The 20,564-nt window shown below is 40.4% G+C and overlaps 1 protein-coding gene and 1 pseudogene across 9 annotated transcripts in view; one reads left to right on the top strand and one right to left on the bottom strand.

The window, feature by feature from the left end:
• The window catches only part of DCAF6 (DDB1 and CUL4 associated factor 6), a 737,604-nt gene that overhangs the window by 481,446 nt on the left and 235,594 nt on the right, over positions 1 to 20,564 (top strand). The gene's annotated exons all lie outside the window — the stretch shown is intronic.
• On the bottom strand, positions 1,446 to 11,882 carry LOC140119778 (posterior protein-like; annotated as a pseudogene).

The following is a 20,564-nucleotide window of genomic DNA, read 5'->3' as shown; positions in this document are numbered from 1 at the left end:
AAAGCAAACTGGAAATCATTATAACGCAGATATGAAATTACATCATAATAAAATAAACAAAAATCATAATAATAGAAACCAATAACAATAGTAAAACAACAACTGATTCAAACAGATAGTCAATGGGGTAATCTAGGGGTTTCCAGATTATAACTTATTATAAGTTTATAACTAGTTTCGTAAGGATGAACAATCAGTTTTGTCACATTTACCCCATTACCAAATTTAATGTCTATTTTTACAAAGTTTGATATTTACACTCCCCAAATATTTTTGCATTACATATCATATATGTCTTCTGTTGTCCAGAACTGTATAGATTTACTAAAGGTATATCATGAATACATATTATGTAAATAAAAATATCTGCAGTCACTATACTAGTGGATTCAGAAAATGTCACTAATCACCCTCTAGAGTAGGTGTCCTTCGTCTAATCTTACTTGTGTACAATAAAATATAATATACAATGTAATTATGTAGCTGAGACATTAATTGCTATATGTTTAGGCATCCGTGTAAACACATATAGATTAAGAAAATTAAAATTAAATAATTCAAACTGAGTGCTGCTTTTAATACCCTATGTTCTTCATTTAGATGCTTTACTGGTATAAAGGAGTTTGCAGTTTGTTTGAGAAACTTAAAATTAAGTTGCCAGTGAGACAAATGTATCAGAGAAAAAACCTTATGCACACATCTACATATCAAAATGTATCTGAGACTGTCTTGTTTACAGTCCTCTGGTAAATGCATAACAGGAAAAAATAAAGCTAAATATCAAATGATCCTCATCCTCCTTATTTATATATTTTTTTTATATATGTATGTGAATTCACTATAGTCTGCCCCTTTGGTACTGCATTACTGCATTACTCTCTAAAACCATGCCCCTTTGGTACCACAAAATGGTACCAAACACTGTATAAAAAAATAATACTTGAATCAAGAAAAAAAAAATGCTTCATTTAAAAAAAAGATGAGAGAAAATAAAAATCCAACAAATCCAACATTCCTGAGCATCAGGAACTTAAACAAAAAATGTGTAATGACACAGTTTACATAATAATACATTTAACAGAACACAAAACAGACAACATAAAACAATGAGAGCTAATTCAGCTTCTACACATCTTAGGGTGGGACAGCAGGCAGTTTCCAATCCATCTCCTGTCAATGATTAAGTAAGGTCATCTATGGGACAAGATAAACAACAAAGACATAGCACAAAAAAAAACCCCCCAAAAAAACAAAAACAACAACAATTATATTACATACAGGACCTATACATCACAATGGGATGTTATTTCTTGTTTTTAATTGTTTGCAAACAATTAACCCTCATAAATTTTGAGCTCATTATACCACGTGGTTTTATTTGTAAAAACATAAAACTTTAACCATTATTCATGATACAAATAATATCTTTCACATACTACCTTTTTTTATGACCTGTAAACAAAAATGTCAATATTAATAACTTGTTTCTCCAGCCAACCACCTTGTTGCCTAAAACAAAAACATAATGACAGTTATCACACAAACAATACTCAAAACAGATATGTAAAACACGAGATCAAAGAATGGAACCTGTAGAAACAAAACAAAGTGTTAGTTTCTTTGTCCTGGAGTCATGTGACAAAAGAAATCCAGTCTACAAGAGAAAGAAAACATAGTTAGAAACCAAGCAATTCATACCATTAACACAATTCCAAATCTATTCATTCACAATGTATATCGCTATAGCCACACATTAATAAGCCATGCTGCTGCTGTACTGTGCACTGATTATTAGCAGGGGGAGAGCGATCTGTGACCAGCTCCAGAATAGCCAGAATGGCAGCCCTGCCCATGGATTGTACCCTGGGACATTAGCACCTTCCTTGTGCTGTTTGCAGTGAGGGGGAGGCTGTTCTTTCTTATCCCTGTGTATATTGGGAATCTTATTTGCATTTGATGTGTTCTCCTCACATGTCTCTATGTGGCTACTTCCAGGAGGTGTCGTGGCCTCCTCACTTGTCTCTGTGATCTCCGTGTTCTGGTTGGTCTCAGGCTCATTGGCATCAATTTCTGTATGCAATGAATTATAATGTGTACCAAGGTTTGCATTATTTACATTACAGAAACGTTTAATATGTCCTGGCCTCCCACATCCATAGCAATACCTGACATATCTCGTCCTCCTAGCTCTGTACTCTGTAGACAGATATCCTGATGGTTCATTCCTATTGTTAGACTCCTCTCACCAGTCCCTGAGTATATTAATAAAGTTCTCTAGAGATGTAGCATTTCTCAGGGAAATCCTTGTGGTGTAATCCACATCACACCTATTTGCCATTGAATAGAGGAAATCAGAGTCATCCTGAGACATATCCGGGCAGTTGTAAACACTCCTAAATAAGGTCAGGTACTTGTTACAGAAAATAAGGGGGTCATCACCTGTCCTGAACCTATGTTTTCTCAGGGTATTCTCACCCCTTATGTCTCTCCCTCCCATGATACGCTGCAGTTCCTTCCTTCTTAAGTCTGCACCACTATCATCATCTCCCATGTGTGTAGATGACAATTGTGCGGCCAGAGGCCCAGGAAGCCATGCTTGGAGCAGAGACCATGCATCCTTATTACACAAGTTGTATTGCTTCACCACAGCTTCAAATTTATTGGATACAGTTATTGGTGATTCATTTGTATCCAATTCTCCAATGACCTGACACAGATGTAGTCTATCCTGGATGGTGAGTGTTGGAGACTTATCTGCAGGTATTAGACTCTGTTCATCACTCCAACCCCCGGGTGTGACAATGCAGACATCTGCTGCTTTATGGCAGGTCTGGTTCTGTACTTGGAGGGACCGTATTTGTTCTCCTTGTTTATACAGTTGGGTCATTGTTTCAGACAACTGACCCTTTAGTGAGGTAATTATCATGTCCCTCTGATGTATCTCCCTTTCTAAGGAATGTATATGAGTTTCAGTAGATACAGAATTCAATCTACACTCATCAAGTTGTTTATCCAACTCTTCATTTCTTAAAGACAGCTCATCCACCTTTGCTTGTAGATTATCCATCTCACTAGTTGTTTTAGCAGAAATTTCAATCACAGAGTCACTGATTTTGTCTATACTTTCCTTACATTGGAGCCTTTGTATGTACCAATTTACTTCCTTTACCTCAGCCAATTCTTTCATCTTAATTAGCATCATAATTTCATTGCCCAACCATTCTTTCTTCCCTCTTTTACTATCTAATTTCTCATTATGGGCCTTACATTGCATCATCAGCTCCTTATATTGCTCCTCTAGTGAACCATCTTCACATGACTGGTATCTAGCAGAGGCATACTTTTTCACAAACTTCTGAACAAGTTCCATCTCTGTTACCACAACACACACTGACAAACACACAAACTGAGCAAACACAGTTTGTGTAATTATCTACTACACTAACGTTCCGAAAGGTTACTTTCTTACACCTTTATACTCATTCAATCTAGGGAAATGTACAGACAAAGGAAAAATGTACAGCTAGATCCAGGAACAAACTTTTTCCTACAACTTTACCTCTGTACACTAAACACAACCGCTCACACTTAACGTTACCCTACAATCTCAACAGGCGACTTCCTGTTGAGACAGAGAGATGGTAGGGAAGGAAGTGCTCTGACTAAAGATCTGTATACCATCTTATATACAAACACACATAGACCACACACACATGCCCATCATCCCACCTCCACCACTGTCTTGGCCAATCCAATGATGATGTAGAGTCAACACATTCTTATCACACAACTTGCAGGACAAGTAACTTGAGTCTTTGTTTCCCACAGGATCTGGGAGAATGTCCAGGGGCCATGGCCTCCAGGTGTAATAGCACAGTCCATTGTAATCACATGCAGCTGTCTCTGCAAACTTTATTAGGGGCAATGTAGGCATTTATGGCTTAGTTCTTCATCTGTCCACAAAGACCCTTAAACTGTCTCAAGCCACACCATGTCATATTTCCAACATTCCCTGTGATCACTTTTAACTTTGATGTCTTTTCAATAAAATTTTTTTCCTGATTTTACCAACCCCTTGCCTGATGCTGATGGACCTTCCGATTTTTGTGTGCCATTATAACTACTATAATACTGCCCTCTATGTACAAGAATATAACTACTATAATACTGCCCCTATGTACAAGAATATAACTACTATAATACTGCGCCCTATGTATAACTACTATAATACTGCCCCCTATGTACAGGAATATAACTACTATAATACTGCTCCTATGTACAAGAATATAACTACTTTAATACTGCCCCCTATGTACAGGAATATAACTACTATAATATTGCCCCCTATGTACAGGAATATAACTACTATAATACTGCCCCTATGTACAGGAATATAACTACTATAATACTACCCCCAATGTACAGGAATGTAACTACTATAATACTGCCCCCTATGTACATGAATATATAACTACTATAATACTGCCCGCTATGTACAAGAATATAACTACTATAATACTGCCCCCTATGTACAAGAATACAACTACTATAACACTGCCTCCTATGTAAAAGAATATATTTACTATAACACTGCCTCCTATGTAAAAGAATATAGTTACTATAATACTGCCCCCTAGGCAGGGGCGTAACTAGGAGAGGCTGGGCACCATAGCAGATTTTTGAATGCCTCCCCTTTAAAAATAAATATATGCATATTTGAACACTCATCTATATACACTTTTACACACATGTATACACTCATACATTTACGTATTCATATATACATTTATACATTCACAAATACAGTTGTAATATGTGGGTATTTCCTTCTACCTGCTCTACCTAAGAGTCGTTCCTTGAAAATACAGAGTCCAAACTTGGAGAAAGGCTTATTTAATTAAAAAGGTATAATAGATGACAAAAATACAGAAAAGTGTGTATTATAAAATAATAAGCCTCTTCAATCTCCTATTCTGGGATTTACAGATACATACAGTATCGGACTACAAACTCAAGACTACATGACTAACAGACACAAGACTATATAATTAGTCCATCATTAGTTAGTTAGCTCTAGACTACTCCTTGACCATACATATATAGCGCAACTGTTATCAAAATCACACACACAGATGCTCATGATTCCACCCCTACTCGAATATCTTCCAGCCTTCATGATGACTTGTCGCCACTCAGCTTCCGGTAATAGGATATTGGCCTCCTTGGTGTCGTCATTTACTCCTTCCTCAGGATGGCGCTCTCGTACTTGGAATTGATATCTTTCCCTCAGGCCTTTGTCACAAATGGCTTGGTTGACTTATTTATTGCCCACCTGAAACAATAGGGCTGCCCATGGGAAAGTGTCCATGTATCCCCTTTTCACAACAGATGTTTGTTTATTGCCCTCCTGAGTCAATAGAATTAGGCCTGCAACAACACAGCTTTCCTGAGAACCAGGATATTGATGCCTTTGATCTATGCCCCAAGTTAATGGATAAACCCTTCCTGTGGAGATTCCACAGGATATTCCTTGAGAAAGGGTACCTAGGTAGTCCATGATGCATTAACAAGTCTTTTATGGCACCACTCCAAGGCTTCAGGCAATGGTCATCTGCTGGCAAGCTATGTCAGTGTCCATATTATATGAATCTCAGTATCAACTTTAATATTTAAATATAGCAAGAGTACATACAAATTCATGCAGTATGTATAAAATATATAAACTTATTATATACACTTACACATACATAGTATATACACATCCAATTTGCACACATATTTTATATAGTACATACACATTCTATATATACATCATATACTTAGACATTCAATATATACCCACTATATATACACATACATGTTGTATATCTGGACTTTTCAAAGGCAATTGACACCGTGCCACATAAAAGGTTGGTATATAAAATGAGACTGCTGGGAATAGGAGAAAATCTGTGTATTTGGGTAAGTAATTGGCTTAGTGATAGAAAACAGAGGGTGGTCATTAATGGCACATTCTCAGATTGGGTTGATGTTACCAGTGGAGTGCCACAGGGGTCAGTATTGGGGCCACTTCTTTTTAATATTTTTATTAATGACCTTGTAGTGGGTTTACACAGTCAAGTTTCAATATTTGCAGATGATACTAAGCTGTGTAAAGTAATAAATACTGAGGTCGATAGTTTAGCATTACAGAGGGATTTGTGGAACTTGAGGGATGGGCAGAGAAATGGTTGATGAGGTTTAATGTAGATAAATGTAAAGTTGTGCACTTGGGCCATGGAAACAAAAAGTATAATTATGTTCTAAACGGTCAATTACTTAGTAAAACTGAAGCTGAAAAGGACTTGGGGGTATTGGTGGATGGTAAACTTAATTTTAGTGACCAGAGCCAGGCGGCTGCTGCTAAAGCAAATAAAATAATGGGATGTATCAAGAGAGGAATAGATTCTCATGATAAAGACATAGTTTTGCCCTTATACAAATCCCTCGTCAGACCACACATGGAATATTGTGTACAGTTTTGGGCACCAGTGTATAAAAAGGATATAGTAGAGCTGGAACGGGTGCAGAGGAGAGCAACCAGGATTATTAGGGGAATGGGGGAACTAGAATACACTGACAGATTAAAAAATTTGGGATTATTCAGTTTAGAAAAAAGACGACTGAGGGGAGACCTCATTACAATGTACAAATACCTGAACGGACAGTACAAGGATCTCTCCAACGATCTTTTTATACCTCGGCCTGTGACCAGGACAAGGGGGAATCCTCTACACCTAGAGGAGAGGCGATTTTACCATCACCATAGACAAAGGTTCTTTACTGTAAGAGCAGTGAGACTGTGGAACTCTCTGCCGCAGGAGGTTGTTATGGCGGACTCTATGTACATGTTCAAGAGAGGCCTGGATGCCTTTCTGGAGAGAAAAAATATCACGGGTTATGGGGATAAAACATTTATTTAATTCTTAAAGGTTGGACTCGATGGACTTGCGTCTCCTTCCAGCTTATATACTATGATACTATGATAAAGACACTGTATACACACTTAGGGGCACATTATATCCTGGCACTAACCCGCACCAGCCCACTAAATTGCAGTGCACCGCCGATGCACTGGAAATGGCGCATCAATCACAGCTTGTACATGTGTATAATCAATAATGATAAATGTGTCCTATACTGTGCATACATACATATAGAATATAGATATCATGCACACATACAGTACATACACTATATACACGCTATATATATATATATATATATATATATATATATATATAATTTACACACATACACTTATATATAGACACATACAGCATATACACAGCATATATACAAACAGCATATATACACAAACAGCATAAACACAGAATATATAGACACATACAGCATATACACAGCATATATACAAACAGCATATATACACAAACAGCATAAACACAGAATATATAGACACATACAGCATATACACAGCATATATAGAGACACATACAGTATATATAGATATACACACACACACATACAGCATATAAACACACACACTCACCATACCAGCATATACATGTATACAGAGATGCATACAAACAAACACACACAAACACACATCTAAACATAAAATAGGTACTTACATTATCGAGCGATGAAATGGGCAGGCAGCCGCAGACATGATAGACGGGCGGCAACATATGGGACAGGTCGGCGTGCCTGGAAGGGAGAGGCGGGCCGGGCAGCCGGGGGCATGTGAGGCGGGCTGAGCGGCGGTGGACGGGATACGGGGGCTGGATAGATGGGCCTGGAGGCCTCGGGCATGATAGCCGGGTGAACGGGAGAGGGGGGCTGGAAAGGCTGGCTGCTCACCTGATAGCCTGGGCATCCGCGGACGGAAGAAGGGGGGAGCTGAAGAGGCGGGCTGCGTGGCTGTGGATCTGATAGCCCGGGCGGCCGCGGACGGGAGAGGGTTGCTGCAGAGGCGGGACGCGAACTTGTGAGACTAGTCCAGCGGCCGCGGAATGGAGAGGGGAGCTGGGAAGGCAGGCGGGTTTTCCGCAGTGGGCGGACCGGAGAGATGGTCCACAGATGGAAGAGGCAGGCCAGGCAGTAGCAGACAGAGCCGTTGGGGCGGTGCCAAATTAAAAAGCGCAAATAAGGTGGGCCTTTTTGAGGCGGCTGGTGTGGTGCCGGTGACGGTGCCACCATTGGCATCAGTGCCTCCGTAAGTACTGGGGAGGTTCCATGCCTATCTCAGGTAGACGCGGACCCGCCCCGGGCCCGGTCGCGGTCGCACACACTGATGTAAACCATAAAACATAGCATCAAGGAGAAGAAATAAATGCATTACATAAATTGAAAATAATGGATTCATCATTATGAAGAAAACATCTATGAAACAAATAAGGGGATAGGAAAAAATGAACTGCACGGAAGAAACACAGGAGGTAGGCCTAAATGACTGTGTATTCACAGCGGCGGTCAGGTCCCGCTGCATGGAGAGGGCTCTCGGGCCATCTTGCCTAGGATCATCGCTCCCCGTGACGTCATCGATCCTTCTCCATGGTAGCCTCGGGTCTTCCGAAGATCCGAGGCTATTTCGTTTTAACCCCTTCATTACAATGTGCTGATAGCACATTGTAATGAATGAGGAGGAGAATCCCCATATACTGCCATACTGTAGTATGGCAGTATATGATAGGATCGATCAGACAACCTAGGGTTAAAGTACCCTAGGTAGTCTGAAAAATAGTAAAAAGAAAAATGAAAAAAAAGTTTTAAAAAAATTATAATAAAAAAACCTAAAAATTCAAATCACCCCCCTTTCCCTAGAACTGATATAAATATAAATAAACAGTAAAAATCATAAACACATTAAGTATCGGCGCATCCGAAAATGCCCGATCTATCAAAATATATGAACGGTTTTTCAATGCGTTTAAACACGGAAAATAGCGCCCAAAGTCGAAAATGGCACTTTTTTGACATTTTGAAAAATATAAAAAAATCTATAAAAAGTAATCAAAAGGTCGTACAGTCCTAAAAATGATATCATTGAAAATATTATCAAATGTCGCAAAAAATGACACCACCCACAGATCCTTACAGCAAAGTATAAAAAAGTTATTAGCGACAGAAGATGGCAAAATCAAAAAAAAATTTTTTATTATAAAAACATTTATATAACATTATAAAACTTATACAAATTTGGTATCCCCATAATCGTACCAACCCAAAGAATAAAGTAGGCATGTCATTTTGGGCGCTCAGTGAAAACCGTAATATCCAAGCCCACAAGAAAATGGCGCAAATGCGTTTTTTTCACCATTTTTACTGCATTTGGAATTTTTTTCCTGCTTCCCAGTACATGGCATGGAATACTCAATACCATCGCTATGAAGTGCAATTTATTAGGCAGAAAACAAGCCGTCAGACAGCTCTTTACGTGTAAAAATAAAAAAGTTATAGATTTTTGGAGATGGGGAGTGAAAAATGGAAATGAAAAAACAGGAAAGGGTCCGGTCCTTAACCGGTTAAAGGACCTCTATCGCCAGGATGAAGGACTATAACCCAAGTACACTAATATACTGGTGTGTGTCCCCTCTGGCAGGATCTGTTCTTTTTTAAGATCCTTATGCCCTGGTTTTTAAAATTATGCAAATGAGCTTGAAGGGCTCCAGATTCCATAGATGTTAATGGAACCCAGAACCCTTCAGGCTCATTTGTATAATTTTTGAAGCATATTTTTCTTAAAAACAAAGGCATAAGAAGCTAAAAGCAGAGCGGACCCTGGGGCACACTTCTGTGTGCCTGGTTTACAATCCTTGATCCTGATTTTGGATGTTCTTTAAGTGTTTATTTGTAGACAAGAAATCACATATCTAATCAAAGGTAGTAAAGCAAGGAGAACGTTATAAATCGGACAAGGGTCCCCACTTCAATAAGTACTTCAGTACAGTTAACATCAGCTGTGAGCTCTTCCATTCTTTGGAGGAGAAGGATTTCCCCAAAGAGATCAGTGGAGGATAGAACTCTCATGGTCTTCCATAATCTTGGGATCAGTAAATGGACAGCAATCGGGATAAAACCCATGGAGCGTTTCATACCAGAAAAAGAGATTGAAAACTGGAGGCAGGGTCGTTAGCATGTTTGTGGCCAGTCAGAACATGCATCCAGATGTGAAGCATAGTACCAGGAGCCTGTCTACTGTCCGGATAAGTGAACTATCCACCCAGACATCAAAAGCTGTGGAATATTCATGCCTAGAATGAAAGATTTGACAGCATTCAAATAGTAATAAGAGACTTTACCGAACTGTTCCAAAATCAGTGAAACAGCATGCAAAAAAACGTCTTTGGATCTGTCAAAGCTGTCATTATCTGTCATTATTGGATCTGTCATTATTACAGTTTTATGGTCAATTTTACCATATACTATTAAAAGCATCTGCATGGAACCTGAATTTTCACAGTAAAATACCCCCAGTGGACTCGATAGAATGCCTTTTCTGCATCCAAAAATAGGTAGAGACATTCTTCTGGGAAGAATGCAAATAAGTTTTCCAAGGTGTTACATGGAAACATTACCCCTCACATAGCCAAATCAGTTCCCTACGCTGTACTGAGGAGACCCAACCAGGTCGAAACAGTGCTGTCTACAGTTGGGAGTCTGTTCCTTAAGGAATAAATATACTGGTTTGGCTTAATCACACACCATGTTTTTAGACTTCTTGTAGGTCATACCTGGTGTTAAGTGGGCTGCCTTTCAAGGTAGCAAAAGGAGGTATTGTTTTCCATGTAACACCTTGGAAAACTTATTTGCATTCTTCCCAGAATTCCCTAGTGGAGCATCTATGACTCTAAGTCTCCACACGCCTTTAAGGTGGCCTTAATTGGCAATCTCTCCTTAAAGAGAACACCTGACCCTCGTCAATAGCCTCTCACATAGCCAAATCAGTTCCCTACGCTGTACTGAGGAGACCCGGACAGGTTGAAACAGTGCTGTCTACAGTTGGGAGTCTGTTCATTATGGAATAGATATACTGGTTTGGCTTAATCCCACACCATGTTTTTAGACTTCTTGTAGGTCATACTTGGTGTTAAGGGAGCTGCCTTTCAAGGTAGCAAAGGAGGTATTGTTTTCCATGTGCACCATGGAAAACTTATTTGCATTCTTTCTAAAAATAGGAGCATAGAAGCAGATCGAGTCCACTCGGTGAAGTTAATCAAGTTAATGAATCTCCTTGTCCCATCGGATGTAACCTTATCCTTTACAAATCCTACATGGTCCTGATTAAAGAAAGTGGGTTAAAATTAGATGGCTTATCCTGGGATTTTACAGGCTTTGTTAATGTAATAATAGCAGCTAAAAGCATTTATCTAGGAATTTTACATCTGGTCTGGCTAGAGTTATAGACTATTAGCAGATGTGGAGTGAGGATAGTTTGATACATTTTATAGTAGCCATTGGTCAGGCCATCGGGGCTCAAGTTTTTATTGTTTTTCAATTACTTTTGTGAACTTAAACACAGATAATTGGTGCAGAGATAGTTTCTGACTGTTTACTTGTGAGGGATGGTAATTTCACATAATCTAAAAAGCCCCGAATTCCTGCCACAGGAGGTTGAGGAGTTACAATATCATTTTTAAGATTGTATAAAGCAGAATAATACTCTGCAATTACCTCCTGTGCTGTGGATCGTGTATCTTTTCACTTTTGCTATTGAGAAGGTAAGCAACTTTACTTTGGACTTTCATTTTCTTCAATTGGCCTGCAAATATCTTACTAGCTTTGTTGCCAAGAGAGTAATGCATGGTGTTGAACTTTTGCAATGCTTTTTCATATTTATAGTTGTCTAACTCCTGCAACTGGAACTGAAGCTCATTTTTCATATTCACCCTATGTGGACAGAATGGGGAACATTTACTTACCTGTCTGACGAAGTTTCCCAAAGTTTCTTGTACACATACACATTAATACATGATGTTTCAGTCAAATTTACCTTCTTCAGATGCTGTAAATAATTTATATACCGTATATACTCGAGTATAAGCCGACCCGAGTATAAGCCGAGACCCCTCATTTTACCACCAAAAACTGGGAAAACCTATTGAATCAATTATAAGCCGAGGGTGTAGTATACAGCCAGTCCCCGTGTAGTATACAGCCAGTCCCCATGTTGTATACAGCCAGCCCCCATGTTGTATACAGCCAGCCCCCATGTTGTATACAGCCTGCCCCCATGTTGTATACAGCCTGCCCCCATGTTGTATACAGCCTGCCCCAAGAGGTATACAGCCTGCCCCCATAAAGTATACAGCCTGCCCCCATGTTGTATACAGCCTGCCCCCAAGAGGTATACAGCCTGCCCCCATAAAGTAGTTTCCCAAAGTTTCTTGTACACATACACGTTAATACATGATGTTTCAGTCAAATTTACCTTCTTCAGATGCTGTAAATAATATATATACCATATATACTCGAGTATAAGCCGACCCGAGTATAAGCCGAGACCCCTCATTTTACCACCAAAAACTGGGAAAACCTATTGACTCAAGTATAAGCCGAGGGTGTAGTATACAGCCAGTCCCCGTGTATTATACAGCCAGTCCCCATGTTGTATACAGCCAGCCCCCATGTTGTATACAGCCAGCCCCCATGTTGTATACAGCCAGCCCCCATGTTGTGTACAGCCAGCCCCCATGTTGTGTACAGCCTGCCCCCATGTTGTGTACAGCCTGCCCCCATGTTGTATACAGCCTGCCCCCATAAAGTATGCAGCCTGCCCCCATAAAGTATACAGCCTACCCCCATAAGGTATACAGCCTGCCCCATAAGGTATACAGCCTGCCCCCATAAGGTATACAGCCTGCCCGCATAAGGTATGCAGCCTGCCCCTATAAAGTATACAGCCTACCCCCATAAAGTATGCAGCTTGCCCCCATAAAGTATACAGCCTGCCCCCATAAAGTATACAGCCTGCCCCCATAAGGTATACAGCCTGCCCCCATAAGGTATACAGCCTGCCCCTATAAAGTATACAGCCTGCCCCCATAAAGTATACAGCCTGCCCCCATAAAGTATACAGCCTGCCCCCATAAAGTATACAGCCTGCCCCCATAAGGTATACAGCCTGCCCCCATAAGGTATACAGCCTGCCCCTATAAGGTATACAGCCTACCCCTATAAGGTATACAGCCTACCCCTATAAAGTATACAGCCTGCCCCCTGCCAAGCGAATAAAAAACGTAATACTCACCCTCCGGTGTCCCGATCTTCAGCGCGGGTCCCGATCTTCAGCGCGAGGCTCCCGATCCTCGGCGCAGTACCAGGCGATTTGCCGGCAGGAGCGCACTATGATACGGCGGTGTCGACACTGCTGCATCTTATTGTGGGCCCGACGGTAGATCGCATGGACGCGATCTGCCTGCTACAGAAGAGAGAAGAGGAGCCGCTGCCGCCTGGTACCGCGCCGAGGATCGGGAGCCTCGCGCTGAAGATCTGGACCCGCGCTGAAGATCGGGACACCGGAGAGTAGGTATCACGTTTTTTATTATTTTCTTGACTCATGTATAAGCCGAAGTGAGGTTTTTCAGCACATTTTATGTGCTGAAAAACTCGGCTTATACACGAGTATATACGCTATATATAGTATCATAAATAGATGTACAGAAAACAAGAAATATTGATAGCATAAATTTGCGCTCTATCCATCTTGATGCATAGTGCAGAGCTTTGTGGTGGACTTTACCAAAATAGTTTTGTTGCAGCATTGTGTCAGTTAAATTGCTGTGTCACACATGAAAAGAGGCTGAAATACAAATATGTGCATGGGTATAATCATCCAATGGTGTTCAGTAGATAATAGTGGGGTGCCAGTAAAAGAGTGATAATACAGTGGGGACCTTAACGAACAATTCTGTATTCATTTAGCTCTCATATGGCGATCAAGTAGACATGATCCGTTTCAGACCTATCGATAGTAACTCCTACAGGCATACAGGATGACTCACCAGATGGTACTGGATAGCGTTCATAAGGTGTGGTGGATGGAAGCGGTATCCGCCGCTTCAGACCCTGGCTGAGTGTCAGCTGTGTTATGGTCTCTGTGTGAGACATCATAAAGGCAGCTAGGCTATATCTGGTTTTTACACAATCTGGCTGCTACAGAAGAGAGAAGAGGAGCCGCCGCCTGGTACCGCGCCGAGGATCGGGAGCCTCGCGCTGAAGATCTGGACCCGCGCTGAAGATCGGGACACCGGAGAGTAGGTATTACGTTTTTTATTTTTTTCTTGACTCGTGTGTAAGCCGAAGTGAGGTTTTTCAGCACATGTCGTATCCTCTTCTTCTGTTAGTTTAAAGCTTGCATGCATATCCAAGAGGGCAGCCATAGCATTCCTTGCGCTATTTTCATTATTTGATTAGCTGAATCTTGTCGGATCGGTTTACTGTCAATTTGTATACGTTATACTGATTTGATTTGTGATTATATCCGGTTTAATCCGATCATGTGACCAGAAGTCAAGTGACCGAAAGTCCACATGCTGTGGAACGCATCCTGGATCGCCATGAGTGGGAAGTTGGCACTGTGATGCCTGTTCCCTTAATGTAGTAAAATCTCCAAAAACAGCAAATAAAATATAGATTCGGTCATTGGGCACCATAGTAGATATTATGAGAAATTACATTTTAGAAATAGAAGGTTATATACATGTCAAGAACAACTATATCTAAAATGCTATGTATATTACCCATCTATGGCCCACTGACAAACTCCTGTTTAGCTTTTCTGTAAGGAAAACATGTACAGTATAGAGTTATACTATAATATAGTATAGAGTTATACTATAATATATAGAGATACACTATAACGTCAATATATATATAGTGACAAAGTCACTATTGACTTGGCGAGAAATTGAAGGTTTTTGTGTATTACAGCGACCACAATGTGAATTAGGTCAAACTGGAAGCTGTTTTCCTTGTGTATTTCTCTTGGAAGACCTGGTACAGGAACCTAATTGTTGGAGTGGAGACAGAAGTGTGATCACCACTCTAGACCAAAGGATCCAGTTTCTAATGAGTCTAACAATGCACCAGGTGTGCAGTCCCTTAAAGAAGGGTGTGGAGCAGTCAGAAGTCGCTCTCTACCTGGAGACACAGAAGCTGGACTGTGTGAGAGCCACACGTGAGTGACACAGGGTTACTGAACGTATGTTTCATGCTGGCAGGGAAAAGCCCTCCAGTGGCTAGTGAGGGCCGCCAAGTGTTTAGTTAGAGCCGGACAGGCAAGGATTTTATTTGATGTTTTGTTTGTTACTGCTGTTTTCGCTGGAATAAATGCACAGTTTCAACTTTAATCCTGCTGTCCAAGAGAGCTTTGTCATTGCCGACCCCCACATTTGAGCTGAACCCCTACAATATATATATATATATATATACAATAAGAATAGAGACTTTACTGGTAAAGGAGAGGGTAACTTGATTCATGTAAAGCTCAGAATATTATAGTCTCTGTTCATCCCATCCAGGGCCAGCGTCTGTAAGGTATGAATCCAAAAAGATTCTTTCTTATTTAATAGGGTGACATGATCACCCCATGTCTCGTAATGTCCATCACTTGAATTTTTAGTTGATTGACTGAATGTCCGGCTTTGGCAAAGTGGGTGGGAATGGGCAACAGGAAATTTGATGTCCGTATGGTGGACTTCTGTTTTGATATGCGGTTGCGCACACGATAGGCTGTTTCCCCAACATAGGCGAGGCCGCAGGGACATTTAATGAGATAGATTTCATAGCTGGAATCGCATGTGTGGTAGTCTTTTATCTGGTATATCTTGCCAGTGTGTGGGTGTGTAAAGGAGTCCCCTTTCTGGATGTTCGTGCATTGGGCACAATGTAAGCATGGAAATGTGCCTTGTTTTGATGTATAAGGAAAGTCTGTCTAGGTATTTTGGCATTTGATCCCACGTCTGCCCTTACTAACCTGTCCTTGAGGTTAGGTGGTCTTTTAAAGCATGGAAGGAATGGGTTCTGGAATTCCTGGATCTCTGGGTGGCCTTATTTTAGTAGCGGCGATTTGTTTCCTAATGGATTTGTGAATCCTATATATGAACGGGTGGAATTGGTGTGCAAATGGTATTCGTGGTTTGGGTTCAGTGGTTTCAGGTCTGGGAGAGTAGGTTCTACTATGGTCTAGGACACTCTTTGGGTAACCTCTCTCCTCAAATCTCTTTTGCATATTGTCAAGATGTTGTGTAAGATGGTGTCTCTTACAAATGATTTTAAACGTTGGAATTGTGAGATAGGGAGAGAGTTTTTTGTTGATGGGGGATGATAACTTGTTCAGGAGATTGTTCCTATTTCTTTCATTTGTATAGATATTGTTCCAATTTTGAACAGTAGAGTCTTTCTTGACCATAGTGTCGAGAAAGCTAACCTTTTCTGTACTATAGTGAATGGTAAACTGGAGCTCTGTCCAGATAGAGTTAAGAAAAAGGAAAAATTCCTCTAGGTATTCTGTTGGCCCCTCCCATTTGCAAAAGATATTGTGTATGTAGCGTTTCCAAAGTTTACAATGGTGGTTTGGATAGATCATGCGTTTCTCAAAGTCTGCCATATAGACATTTGCATATGGGGGGGCAACGTTTGAACTCATTGCCATACCTCGGTATTGTATGCAAAAAATATCCTAGAAATGTTCTTTGTCAGAACATGTCAGTTCCATGAGTAGATTCACTTGTTGTCCTGTGTATAAATGTGACCTCTAGACCTTTCTGATGTTCAATTTGCATGTATAGACTGTTTACATCAAATGCTGCTAAAATGGTGGTGGGAGTTGCTCTTGGAGAGGTGTGAATGAGTAGCAAAAAGGTACTTGTGTCAAGTAAAAATGATTTTGTTTGGTGGATCAGTCTGTATGAGTCTGTTGATGCAACTTTAGGTTGTACGGGGGGGGGGGGTTGTTAGTTTTTTGCGAATTTTTGGCAGTGAATATAGAACGGAATAATGGGGTTCTGTTTAGTCAAAATCTTTTTAAGTGATGATCCCCAACCTGGTGTATCTTTGAATGGTATCTTGAATGGTGTTGGATATAGAGTGTGTGGGATCACACTTGACTGGGTGATATATGGTGATATCATCTAATTGGGATTTTATTTCGGCAATGTATTTATGTTTTTCCTGTACAACTATTGCCCCGTCCTTATCCGCTGGCTTGATTATGATGTTTTTTGAGTGAGAAGTGAACTGAGGGCCTGTCTGTCTGTGTTGCTTAGGTTACCTTGTGCATGTAGGTTACCCATCTGGATGTCTTGTTGAAATTGTTTCACACTACTAATGAGTGAAATAAAGGATTCCACTTTATGTGAGTCTTTTGGGGGGGGGAGCAGGAACTCTTGTTGAGTAGACCCAGTTTCTTAAGATCGAAGGGGCCTTGGGTAGTGACCTCACTTACAATAGTTATTTGTTTGTTGTCTTTGTCCTTGAAGTTCTAAAGAACCGTTGAAGGTCCATTTCAAGTCCAAACATATCTAATTTATAGGTAGGGCAGAAGGATAATCCCTTTTGTAACAAAGTGGTTTGTGCTAGGCTTAGGAATTGCGGAGAAATATTAATGACTAGCAGTGTCTCCCTACCTGGGAACGTGTTGTTACTGGATTGGTGGATCCTCTTCCATTGCCCGCCCCTCCTCGTTTTCCTCTTGTAGTCGGTGGTAGGTTGCATCCTAAAAAAGGACGTGTTTTGTTGTGAATCCAGCTGTTCGCCATCTGTGCTTGAGGCTGAGGAGTATGGCGATCTGGGCACTCTGTAGTTCCTTACTCTAGGCAGGAGGTAGGGAAAAGGGAAAACAACAGAGGACGGCGCCTCGGGTGAAAACGTCAGATAATCGGCAGATGTATAGAGATGGTCTAGGGTGCTCACCTTTGGTCTCTCTTGGAGTAAAGCATGTAGGATATTTGTAGTGGGTTCGCAACCAAGGTTCAATGGTCACCAGGAACAGACTGATGTAGTCTTCAGAGGCAGGTGTATTTCTAGGGTAGGTAACTAGAGAAAGCAGCTCTCACAACTTCAAAGGACCGGACACCACTAAGGGCCGGTAAAACAATGTATATGGAAGAAGGAGGAAAAAAACTGAAGTACACGTGGAGCGCTTATAGTACCACTACCCAGAGAAGAAGAATAATTCTTCCAAGATGCCAAGAGGAATATTTTCAAAAAATAGTAATTTATTTACCTTTTTTCTTTAAAAAGAGTAGTTCCAAATTACAAGTCCTATATAACGCGTTTCGGGTCCACGACCCTTTTTCAAATAACGGACAAAACAATACAATACAAATGCAGTTAAGATGTTATATATAAGGTAAAAAGACTTACATGTATACAGGTGTGTCATAACATAATGTGATATGCGCGCCTTGAGTGTTTCAGAAAAACCCGCAAAACGTTGCCAGCGGGTGTCAGTGGGGTCATGCGCCTGCGCAGTAACTCTGCGGGCGCCGGTGATGTCACGCGCATGCGCAGTGGCTGCACGGCCGCCGGCCGCGCTACGTGCATGCGCCATGACCCAATTGAACTGGCAGAGGCACGCGCATGCGTGCTAGACCAGTCGGACCTTCCCTGGAAGACGTAACCCAGGTAACGTATTCATGTGTATATCGGTACTTTACCGGACCGCACTGGATGTGATAAAATTAACAACAATTGGTTATGCTTATATAAATGGTAGATAATCAGGTGTTTACATAGGATATGTATATATATATATATATATATATATATATATATATATATAACAATGGGAATTTTCAATATAAATATAAATATAAAATTAATATAAATATAAGTATAATTATGAATATAATTTTAAAATATAATAAAATTACTACAATAAATGCAAAAAAATAATGTAAAAGAGAGGGTGTTTATATTAATATATTATTTAGATCAAGCAAATTTTTCTAGAATATAAACGATTTAGACGACATTCTCCAGACTCTCATTTAGACCCAAGGGGGTTAGACACTGCAGTTTGAAGATCCAGAACATTTCTCTCCTTTTGAGGTGGGTAAACCTCTGTGGTGTTAATGGGGGAATCTATTCAATAGGTACGATGTTAAAATCTTTCATATTGCAACTATGGTGAGATGCCGCATGACGAGAGACACTGTGTAAAGCATACCCATTTTCTATATTATGCCTATGTTTGTTTAGTCTCTCGCGGAGTGGTAAAATTGTACGGCCAATATATTGTAATTTACAATTACATTCTATCAGATAAATGATGTAATTAGAGCTGCAATTCATGAAACTTTTTATTGGGAAGGATTCTCTCGTAGTGTGAGACACAAATGTATTTTGTCTGTGTCTAATCGAGTCACAGCACTTGCAACGATTGTGTCCACATCTAAAACTCCCTATGACTTTTGGGAAAAAGGAGGAGCTTAAGTTATTTTTTACTTTAGTTGGACGTAATCTGCTAGGTGCCAGAATATTTTTAAGTGTTTGGGATCTTCGGAACGTGAGACAGGGTTTTTTTGGGATGATTTCTCTTAGGTATGGGTCATGGAGCAGAACCTCCCAGTGCTTATTCAGGATCTGCCGGATTTTATGGCGGAAAAGGACGTGATAAAGTTGACATTCTTTATTGGCTTCTTTAACTCTGGGTTGAAGGCAGGTTTCTTGCGACAGTGTCCCTGCTCTTTCTGCGGCCCTTTGTATGAGAGTAGATGGATATTTTTTTGCCTTAAATCTTTTGGTTAGAATGTTGCTTTGTTGCATATAAGCAAGATCATCAGTGCAATTCCTACGGATCCTTTTATACTGCCCAAAAGGTATATTAGTTAACCATTTTTTGTAGTGGCTACTACCAAAATCTAGATAGCTATTGCTATCTACCTGTTTGAAATATGTTTTGGTTTTGATGGTATAATCTGGGGTATGGTATACTATTACATCCAGGAATTCAGCATGGTTATTTGTAATATTGCATGTAAATCTTAATCCCCATTCGTTCTCGTTAATGTCACTAACAAATTTATTTGCTTCCACTTCACTACCTTCCCAGATAATGAAAATATCAGACGTTACCTGGGTTACGTCTTCCAGGGAAGGTCCGACTGGTCTACCACGCATGCGCGTGCCTCTGCCAGTTCAATTGGGTCATGGCGCATGCGCGTAGCGCGGCCGGCATCCGTGCAGCCACTGCGCATGCGCGCGACATCACCGGCGCCCGCAGAGCTACTGCACAGGCGCATGACCCCACTGACACCCGCTGGCAACGTTTTGCGGGTTTTTCTGAAACACTCAAGGCGCGCATATCACATTATGTTATGACACACCTGTATACATGTAAGTCTTTTTACCTTATATATAACATCTTAACTGCATTTGTATTGTATTGTTTTGTCCGTTATTTGAAAAAGGGTCGTGGACCCGAAACGCGTTATATAGGACTTGTAATTTGGAACTACTCTTTTTAAAGAAAAAAGGTAAATAAATTACTATTTTTTGAAAATATTCCTCTTGGCATCTTGGAAGAATTATTCTTCTTCTCTGGGTAGTGGTACTATAAG

Source organism: Engystomops pustulosus, chromosome 2 (assembly GCF_040894005.1).
Source record: "Engystomops pustulosus chromosome 2, aEngPut4.maternal, whole genome shotgun sequence".
NCBI lineage: Eukaryota > Metazoa > Chordata > Amphibia > Anura > Leptodactylidae > Engystomops > Engystomops pustulosus.
The sequence above is the reverse complement of the archived record's forward strand: the minus strand, read 5'-3'. Positions and strand labels throughout refer to the sequence as shown.